The 9658-nt window shown below is 38.1% G+C and overlaps 1 pseudogene; it reads right to left on the bottom strand.

Moving 5' to 3' along the window:
- Positions 1-933: 933 nt before the first annotated feature.
- On the bottom strand, positions 934-5858 carry LOC127902260 (retinoblastoma-related protein-like; annotated as a pseudogene).
- Between the last annotated feature and the right edge of the window lie 3800 nt (positions 5859-9658).

Here is a 9658-nt window from a genome sequence, read left to right as displayed (position 1 = left end):
CGAAGTTCCGATAGAGGTCCGGCGATAGTTAATTTATATTTATATATTTTCATATTAAATAAATAAATAAGTTTATTTATTTTATTAAATTTCTTAAATCATTCATTAAATTTAATTAATATAAAATTATTTATAATATTAAATTGATAAAATAAAATTACAAATAATAATTATTAATAGTATTAAGCAAGTTAAAATGTTGAAGGGCAATTTTGGAAGCTTGGGTTTTCAACATAAGAGGAATTTGAATTCTTCACTTTTTGGTGTGGAATTCAAATTCTACATTATAAGGAATATTAAATTCTAATGAAAATTAAATTCTTATATATTTTGTGCAACCAAACAATGTAAATAAAAGTAAAATTTGAATTACTTTCCTCTCATTCTCTCCTTCCAACTAAACATCACCTAAGAATAAAATTATCTCCCTACTAATAGAGGTGGAATAGATATATGCAAGGATAAAAATTTTAGACTATGTCATATTAGAATTATCTTTCCAATAAATTTTTAATTGTAAAAATTAAGAAAGTTCTAATTATAATTTATCAGAGCATCAAAAAAGTAAAACATTTTGATGCGGCAGCATACAGAAGTGACAAGAAGCATATATCGATTTAGGCAGATTTTAAAAGGTAACCAAAAATGAAAATTATCAAACTACCTGCAGTTATAATCCCAGAGAAACGGAATAGAACAATATTCCTCAGACAAAGAATAAGCAGCAACAATAATATCTATTAAAACAAGTTCTGGCAAAAGCAAGATCAACAACAAATGAAAAGGCAAATTTTCTTATTTTATTTGTAGTTAGAACCCAGTGTGCTATTTAGTTAAAACAAGTATTTGATCAGAAAACATGGGGTATGATGGTAGCTATTCTATAAATAACTCACTGCTCACCCAAAACCCGGTGTCATGAACTTCAGTACAAATTGAAGTATAAATTAAAGTATATCAAGGATTGAGAGGAATGGAATAGAATTTACTAACAAAACATGTCAATATGCAAATACTAATTTAGGGATCAAGTTGTTCAGGTTTCAAAACCGCACACGTGGATGCAGCAGCACTTCCATTCTGAAGGTAGAGGCTGTTTACCACCATCGAATCACTGACCAACCCAACGTCAACATCAACATCATCAAAGTTGAGTGCGCCTCTCACTCTCCTGTTACTGTTAGGATAAAAAAAATAATAAATGACATTAATGATGTAGAAATATAGTTTAAGCTACAAAAACTGCACTATAAAGAATTAAGTTACCTATTCAACCGGTGATTAATGTCAGTCAGATCTTTAAAAGGGCTGTAAGCATGAGTACTCTCTCCAACACAAGCATAATAGCTTTTTGAGCTATGTGAGATCAGAGCATCCATCTGTATACATAGAAAATAAAAAAATAAAAAGAGAATGGGTTATTCACAAGAATAACTTAAAACAAGGTTACTCCTTATGGCTCATGAAAGCCTACTCTTGTATAGTGGTAACACAACAGAGAAACCATCCAGCAAGCCCAGACTGTTGTAGTTAGATACCTCAAAGACTTCAGTATAAGAAAGATGCAAAAGAAAAACTTAACACAGCACCTTAACCATAATACCACACTTATCCCACAAGAAAAGGTACCTATCAACACTTTTCAGCTTCAATTTCATGGTTTTTCTCGTTAAAGATTTCTCTGCTATCCCTTTTAACTGAGTTATTTTCTCTAACAAGTTTCTAAAACTCAACATCAACCAACATAAATGTGATGGCTAGCTTCAAGTTCAAACATCTAATTTCCTTTAGAAAGTAATATTAGGAAGCTCTATTTTGATTCCCAGGAGTGTAGGAAGAATTAATAATCTTTTTATCAATCAATGTGTATACATAATTGCTCTCTTAGTTCTTTTCTTAGTTCTTTTCGTTTTCTTAAAATAAATATTGAAGAAAAAGGTGCCAAACACCATTGGGAGAACAAAGGTTTGGCGAGCTTAACTTTGCTCATGTTCTTAGCTCATGTCCAAAAAAGAGTAACAAGAGTGATGACAGTGATGGTGGCAGTAAGATTTTTTTTTTATTTTTTATTCTTTGTACTTCTAAGCCAAACATGAAAGGTACAATAGATTTTTTACTTTTTTATTATTAAGTAATTGAACTAGATATGCTTCACAGATGCTTCAAGAATGAAATAGCAAAATTAAAACAACTCGTGAAACAGTTAAATGGTAGTAGTCCTTACTTTCTCATTACGTTTTGCCCATTTCATACAAGATAAGTATGCTTTTTAAAGAAAAGGATAATGAAATAGACACAAGAAAAAAGACCTCGGATGTCCGCAATGGTGAGACGTACACACTGTGTGTAGCAGATACTTTCTTAGGTGACATATCAGGGAGGGCTGGAAAAACTGATGCTTTAGGCTATCCGGGGCATGGATCTAATTAGATAAGGAAAGAAAAATTCAAACTTACTTGGCAATGGCTTACAAAAAAGTAGTCACTGTCAGAATCATAAATAAGGGTTGGAAATGTATACCATCATTGTTATGGTTGACTTCAGAATCTCGGTTAGTCTTCATGGCCGTTCCAACAGGACCAAGCTCCACCAACAAAGGCTTTACAGTAGGAGCAAATATTTTGTTGTAAAATGTTATAATATCAACATGATCCTGCTCTGATCACTCTGCCTTGCAGATGACCAATCAACAAACACACTCCGAAAAACTTGAGGTTTACATTGTGGTTGCTTCCCATAATTATAGATGATTTCTTTGAATGTCAAGTTTAGCTGAGAAATCTGCAGACCAATAAGTGGAAACAGAAAGAACAAATGAGACTTAAAAGTGTAGACAATAAAAAGCAGACAAGAATAATGCAAGTTCCTAATAAAAAGAACCTTCGCAACTCCGTAGAAACAACAGAGGATAATCTGGTCAATGTGACAGTTAAAGAAGAGAGACGTCCGCTGATTAAGGGTCCGTTTAGGGCAGCTGCGCTGCCACAGCGCAGCTGCTCTCCACCCTATATTCTAGGGAATATTCCCTAGAATAAAGCATGGGGAGCAGCTCCGCTGCCCCAAACGCTCACTAAGTATTTGCTGAAACAGACAGTAAACACTCTCCCTTATCTGCTGCGATAATTGTAATCTCTCCACCATAGCATTGATTCTGACGGCAGCTAACTTATTGATCTACACATATACAGAAAGCATGCAATATGTAAGTTCTGAAACAAAAGCTGGTAAAGGAAAGAAGCATAATTCAATCCTAAGCATATTCAGAAGTGAGACCACAATCTCCATCAGAGCTACTTAATCAGATAAGGGGATACATAAACCAAAACTTCATAAAATAGTTTTGTAACTTCTAAAAGAAGTATTTGAGGTCTAAATATCGAGGCAGTAATATGTCTCCTGTCTTCTTCTAAGTCATTCTGTACTTATGTTGGCATGATTTTAATTCCCATTTAAATACAAACAAAAATGAGCAGTGCAGGAGAACCATTTAGATCCAGCCACATGTTCCTCTATGCAACTGGCAGAAAAAGATGGCTTAACATATTGTGAAGCATCTATAATCCTAGCAACCATAAAGAAAGCCACAATAGAGTCAGGCCAATTACACCAAGTTTGACATTTCATAAATATAGTGGTTCTAAGCTCTTCCAACGACCCAAACCGCACTCTGAAACCCCAAAAACAATTTCATAAAACAAATAAACTAAAATTAATTTTTTTAAAAATAAAAAAAGAAAGAAAGAAAGATAGAAAGTGGAGAGCCAATGCCTCCAAAACTTTTAAGGTATGCAGACAATAATGTGATGGGAAAATTTAGACTCTTGAATGGGAAAGCTGGACAAATTTTTTGCTGAAATGTTGCCTATTATACCTTGCAAAAGCAAATGTTGATCCCAGTTTCTGCGCATGGTTCTCCTCCACCTCCAGGATTTGACCGTGTTGGGCTGCATAAACAGCCAAATGATGAGAAAAAAGAAGCAGGAACATGGTACAGATTCAAATCTGCTACTTTCTAAACCTGCAACTACATTGAATTGTACTGGGCAAAGGCAGACTATAAAGGAGGAGGCAAAGGCTTCGATTTAAGGTTATTTAAGCCCAGTAAGCAATCCTTCACTAGTGATGTAAAGTTATTTCGCTCCACTAACACACTCCGGTAGTCCTGACATCACCATTTTGACCTAAAATAGGACAACATGATCAATATGTTCATTAAATTGGAAATCTCTTCAACAATAGAAGAAAAATATGCATAAAACTAACTGGCGAGAGAAACGTTAAACAATCACATCAGTAACAAGTTCACCATAACAATTTGCATAAAACTGAAAATTAAAAATACTGCAAACTTCAAATGAAGGAGAGTAAATTCACGAAAGAAATTTAAAACAAAATGTGAAAGAAGAATTACCTGGTGAAGTCTCATGTTTATGCAAAGAATGTACGGGGGACAATCCCCCAGAAGAAAAGTTAATGTGCATGGCAATTGCATCCAAAGATGGCATTGGGATCAAAAGGAAGATGCCTTAGAAAAGATAAAGTAAAGCAGATGCTTTGCTTTTTACGAAAGCAAAAGCAATTATTACAAGAAATTTTTAAATATTGTGCGAGGGAGATAAGTTGTTAACATCACTGTCAACTTCAGTAAATGGTTCTTTCCACCAAGGTAAGTTCTCATAATGTTGACGGGTAGGTGAGTCTGTCGGTGGAACTGTGCTTGTGGAGGGAGCATGTGGTGCCTCTATAGGATACAGGATGGAGGTGAATTCTTCCCATGAATCTTGTGAATCTTGGAAGAGAATATCTGTGAATCCAAGATTTATCTCTGCCGAGAGGGCCGGTCTTGCAACTGTCAAGGAATTGTACATTGAAGAGCCCTTTTCCCACACCATGCTCTCCAAAAGACGCTCTTCCAATGAATTCAAATGTCGCCTCAATTCTCTTGGAAGAGATTCCTCATGTCTAATAAAGCTCTGTATGACCTTGCTAAGGTTAAAAGCCGTAATGCCAATTCTCTCTAAAACTGCAAGGAACAACATTGTGACAGTCTTATGTGTTGCCAGAACCAGTTCGGCGGAACAGGCGAGCATACATCTGTGGAATAAAGATGTCAAATTTTTTGCGTGCAACACTTGGGCTTCAGCTGTACACATTGTTTCCAATACCTTATAATTTAACTTGAGGGCTTCCAATCTTCGTTGTTCTGCCCATATGTTGTCCATCAGATTTGCACCTTGGAGGCTTCAAGTTACACAGCGCTCTCCTAAACCACTGCTGGGAAATATAGCTTCTAATATTATATGTACTCTGCGTATCACGTCACTAGTTACATCCTTATCACATGATTTCAAGAATCGTCCAACTCTGCTGAGGGTTTTGATGGTAGTGGACAAATAATTGTTCTTAGCCACTTTGCAGTAGTCATTGCTGTGCTGACAGGTGTCACAACCATCTTCGAAGTAGAAGAGTGATGGGGAGAAAGTGGACTAGTAATTGTCTTTACAGGAGAGGCCAATGAATCAAATTTTCTCTGCATGAAATAGAATCAAGGATGATGAGATTAAGTGTTTCTACATCAGTTAACAAAAAAGAGTAAAACTAAAATGCAGCTTATAGGTTTTAAAAGCATTCTTCATTGAAACATACCTTGGCACCAGTTATATTCACGGCACCTCCAAAAAGGCTTCCTGAAGACTAAAGATCATGGATTTTTGACCATGATACCACTATGAGTGTCTAAAGGAGGAAAAGAAGAAGAGTAGTCTGAAGAAGTAGATGAAAACATCATGCAAGTCAGTGGTGGTGTTGGAAGTGGGATTGGTGATGGAGTCTCAGATTTGCAATGCTTGGCAATCCATTTGAGTTCCTTTTTGTAAATGGGTAATGGAGTTGATGGAGGTGGAGGATCTTGTGGTGGTTTGGGATCATAGTGGTGACATGAGACTGGAGAGGGAAAAGAAGAGGGTTTGAAAACAAAAAATTTCAAGGACTGGTATGATTTAAGTCTTTTTCTCTTTTGATCTTTAGTCTTCAGGCGCAGAAAGAGAACTTCTCATTCATGGCTTCCACTTCATCTTCCACTCCTGTTACTCTTTCTTCTACTCTTTCTTTGCCCAGATCTTGCACTTCCCATACCACTAATAAGATTGAAAACCTTGTCGAATATTCCTACATCCCTGAATCCGCCCAAATCAGTGAGTCATCCTACCCTCTCATTAGCCCTTATCAGTTGTACAAACGCCCCAGTTCCTTTACTCGTAGTATCCGTACTCTCATCCCTACTAGAAGGCCTCACCCCAAAGAATATATCCAGTCTTCCCACCTGGATCAATGTGCTCTTCAAGCAACCTCGGCTGAGCAAAACATCACTCTGGAAATTCCCTCCGAGTTGCTTTCAAATTGGAAACGAGAAGGTTATACTCATCTTCATCTTGGAGGCATCCGATTAATCCTTACTCTTCATGGACGAAGAGGATTACCAGTTACAGCTCGCCTTGCCATGCTTGATACCTGGTTTAAACAATACCAAGATGCTGTTATTGGCACTGTCCTCACCACTCTTCATGCAGGTAGTGTTTTACTCACCTTTTATCCCAACTTTAACCTTTCTCTCCAAGACCCCAATTTGCCCACAACCTTAAAAGTCCAAGTTCAGATCCAAGGTGCTGAACAAGTTTCTTTTGCCAAAATTGCCATGTTACACCACCAATTGGTCTATAGGCTTCAAAATCATGCCTTAGATCTCCCCACTCTAGAACACCATTCTGATACCCTCATGGTATTAGCCGAATCTGACCAGATCCCAACCATAATCCAAATCCCAAGACAAATTCCCCGTCATTGAATGGGTCTCCAACTATGAACAGTTCCATAACAATACAGCTCTAATTCAGACATCTGAAAGCATGTTTGAAAGACGCCAAGATGGAACAGTCTGAATGACTTTTAAACCCCCTTCAAGTGCTCCACAAGAGCCTCCTCGGCTCTTCTTTACCTATTCTTCAATGATCACAGCTGTTCAGACAGCCCAAGAAGACCTGCCCATTATAGGGTTCAATTCTAACGGCTACCCTGTATATCTAGCAAAGCAAAATGGCCATTTCCTATGGGATGCCCCTGGCTCCGGCATGTGTGACCCAAATTGTCCCTGCTGGGATGATTGGGAAGAGGATGATGATTATTCCACCACAAGGAAAAAGAAACCCAAAAAGAAAAACTCTCCAGTCTCATGTCACCACTATGATCCCAAACTGCCACAAGATCCTCCACCTCCATCAACTCCATTACCCATTTACAAAAAGGAACTCAAATGGATTGCAAAGCATTGCAAATCTGAGACTCCATCACCAATCCCACTTCCAACACCACCACTGACTTGTATGATGTTTTCATCTACTTTTTCAGACTACTCTTCTTCTTTTCCTCCTTTAGACACTCATACAGACTCCCAACGAAATGTTGTGTCCATACCCTTTGTCCCTTCCCCAATTACCTCCTTTGGCCACCTAGAACCTCCCTCCCAAACCTTTTGAATCAGTCCTCAACTGGCAAACCCAAAATGCCAGAGCACAAAATGATACTTTGTTGAATATCCACTCCAAAGTTGAAAAAATCAGTTTACAAACTGAACAACTTGAGACAAAAGTTGATTCCATCTCTGCTCAGATGCAACAGATTCACCAAAATCTCCAGTCCAGAATTACTCAACTCGATTCTGAGTTACGAGCAATGCTTGCCCAGCACTACTATGGCCCTGAATTTGACCAAAAAGAACACGAAATCAAACGTTTAAAAGCTGAGCTTGAGCAGATTGAATCTGAAAAATAAAGACCTACCCTTTTTACCACATCTCCTCCTATCCCTTCTATAGGTCCAACTTATCATCCATTTGCCTCTATGCTTTCCCCCATCAGACAGTATGATCCTTCCAAGTTATTTGGCATGACTCATACTCTTTTCAGAGACAATCCCTTACCACCACCACCTAAACCTAAATCAAGGCCTAACCCTCAACCGCGACCCGTCACAATTCATCCTTCATCCATTTCCATCCCTGGCCAACAATCTCCTGGTTATACGCCGACATCACCTCCAGCTCCTCCATCAGCCCCTTTATCCTAACCTCCTACCTAATCCAAGGATAAAGAACCAATGCACCAGTTTAGTGCCCACACAGTAGATCACTCCTCTACTACAGATGACCAAACTTCTGATTCCAATCTAGCTGTTTCAGATAGCCATATTGATTCTGACATAGAATCTTCAGTATCCACTAGTGATTCTGAAAAGTCTTATGCTGATATCACCAGAATCTTGATGGCCCAGCCTGATCAACCTACTCAAGGCAAAACCACTCATACAGAACCATATGTTGATATTCCCTCTGAAGTTGAAGAAGAAATGCCTGAATCTTCTGCCACAAACCAACCTCCTCCAGCTCAAGCCCAGACCGGTTCTATAAGTAAAAAATCGTCGAATGGTCCATGGTTCACATTTGATGATCTTCCATCTCATAAATGGCGTGACCAACTTAATGAAATGTCTGTCTGGATTGACCTCCAAATGTTACAACCAGGAGCCACAACTCAATCAGTCCTTAGAGAATTTGCTACTCGTTTTACGGGTGCTCTAAGAGATTGGTTTGATTCTTTAGGACGCTACCGCCAATTACAGTTTGTTGATCTCCCAGAAGTCTCAAGTGCTCTTGTGGTTCTCCATGATCAATTTCTTGGAGACCCTTCTGCAGTTTTTGAAGCTGCACGACAAGACTACCTCAATATGAAATGCTGTTCACTCAATGTCAAGGATCTTGACTTCCATTACAAATAAATGTCCCTGCTGTTTTATAAGCTTAATGGATTCAATGAGTCGACATTAAAGCATGTCTTTCTGGCTTCCCTTCCAGAAGAACTCCAACCAGACATCCAGAGGCAACTCACCGCATCCAATCTTGTTCTTGACAACATTTCTCTCGGCAAAATCTTTCAGCTTACCAAAACCTGTCTTGACAAACTTTGCGAGCAGAAACAGTTTTTAAAAGAACTATTCAAAGAAAAAGAACCATTCTGGAGTGCTTGTAAAAAGCCTTATTTGCAGATCAAATGTCAGAAGAAAAAGGATTGTGATTGCAGTTCTAAGAAGAAAAGGCATTTTAGGAAATTCAAAAATCCAGACCATTCATCCAGACCTCGCAGATCTAGAAAGCCTTACCGATTCTTCCGGAAAAAATCCTCTTCTTCTAGAGACTTTAAACGGAGAAAATCAAGCAGATGTTTCATCTGCAAGAGAAAAGGTCATTTTGCTAAAGATTGTCCCAACAAACAGGAAAAATCTATTCGGTTAGTTGAGCATCTTCAAGCCACTATAGATTACTCTCCAGAAAAGGATGAACTGAAATTCTATTTCTCTGAACAGGATGAACCTACTGATGAAACAGTGTTTGCACTACAGAATTCTTCTGATGACTCAGACAGTGATCAGTCCCAAATAATTTTCCATCAACTCTTACTGTCCCTTGACACTACTGTTCCCATCCCATCCATCAAACTCCAAATCTTGCCCTCAAAATTCCAAAGGCACATTCCAGCAATTGGTCTCATAGACACTGGTGCCCAACGCAGCATGTTAAACCCACATATTCTTCCCCCAGAATACTGGA

This window comes from Citrus sinensis, chromosome 5 (assembly GCF_022201045.2).
Source record: "Citrus sinensis cultivar Valencia sweet orange chromosome 5, DVS_A1.0, whole genome shotgun sequence".
Lineage (NCBI taxonomy): Eukaryota > Viridiplantae > Streptophyta > Magnoliopsida > Sapindales > Rutaceae > Citrus > Citrus sinensis.
Note: the sequence above shows the minus strand (reverse complement) of the source record. Positions and strands in the feature narration are given on the sequence as shown.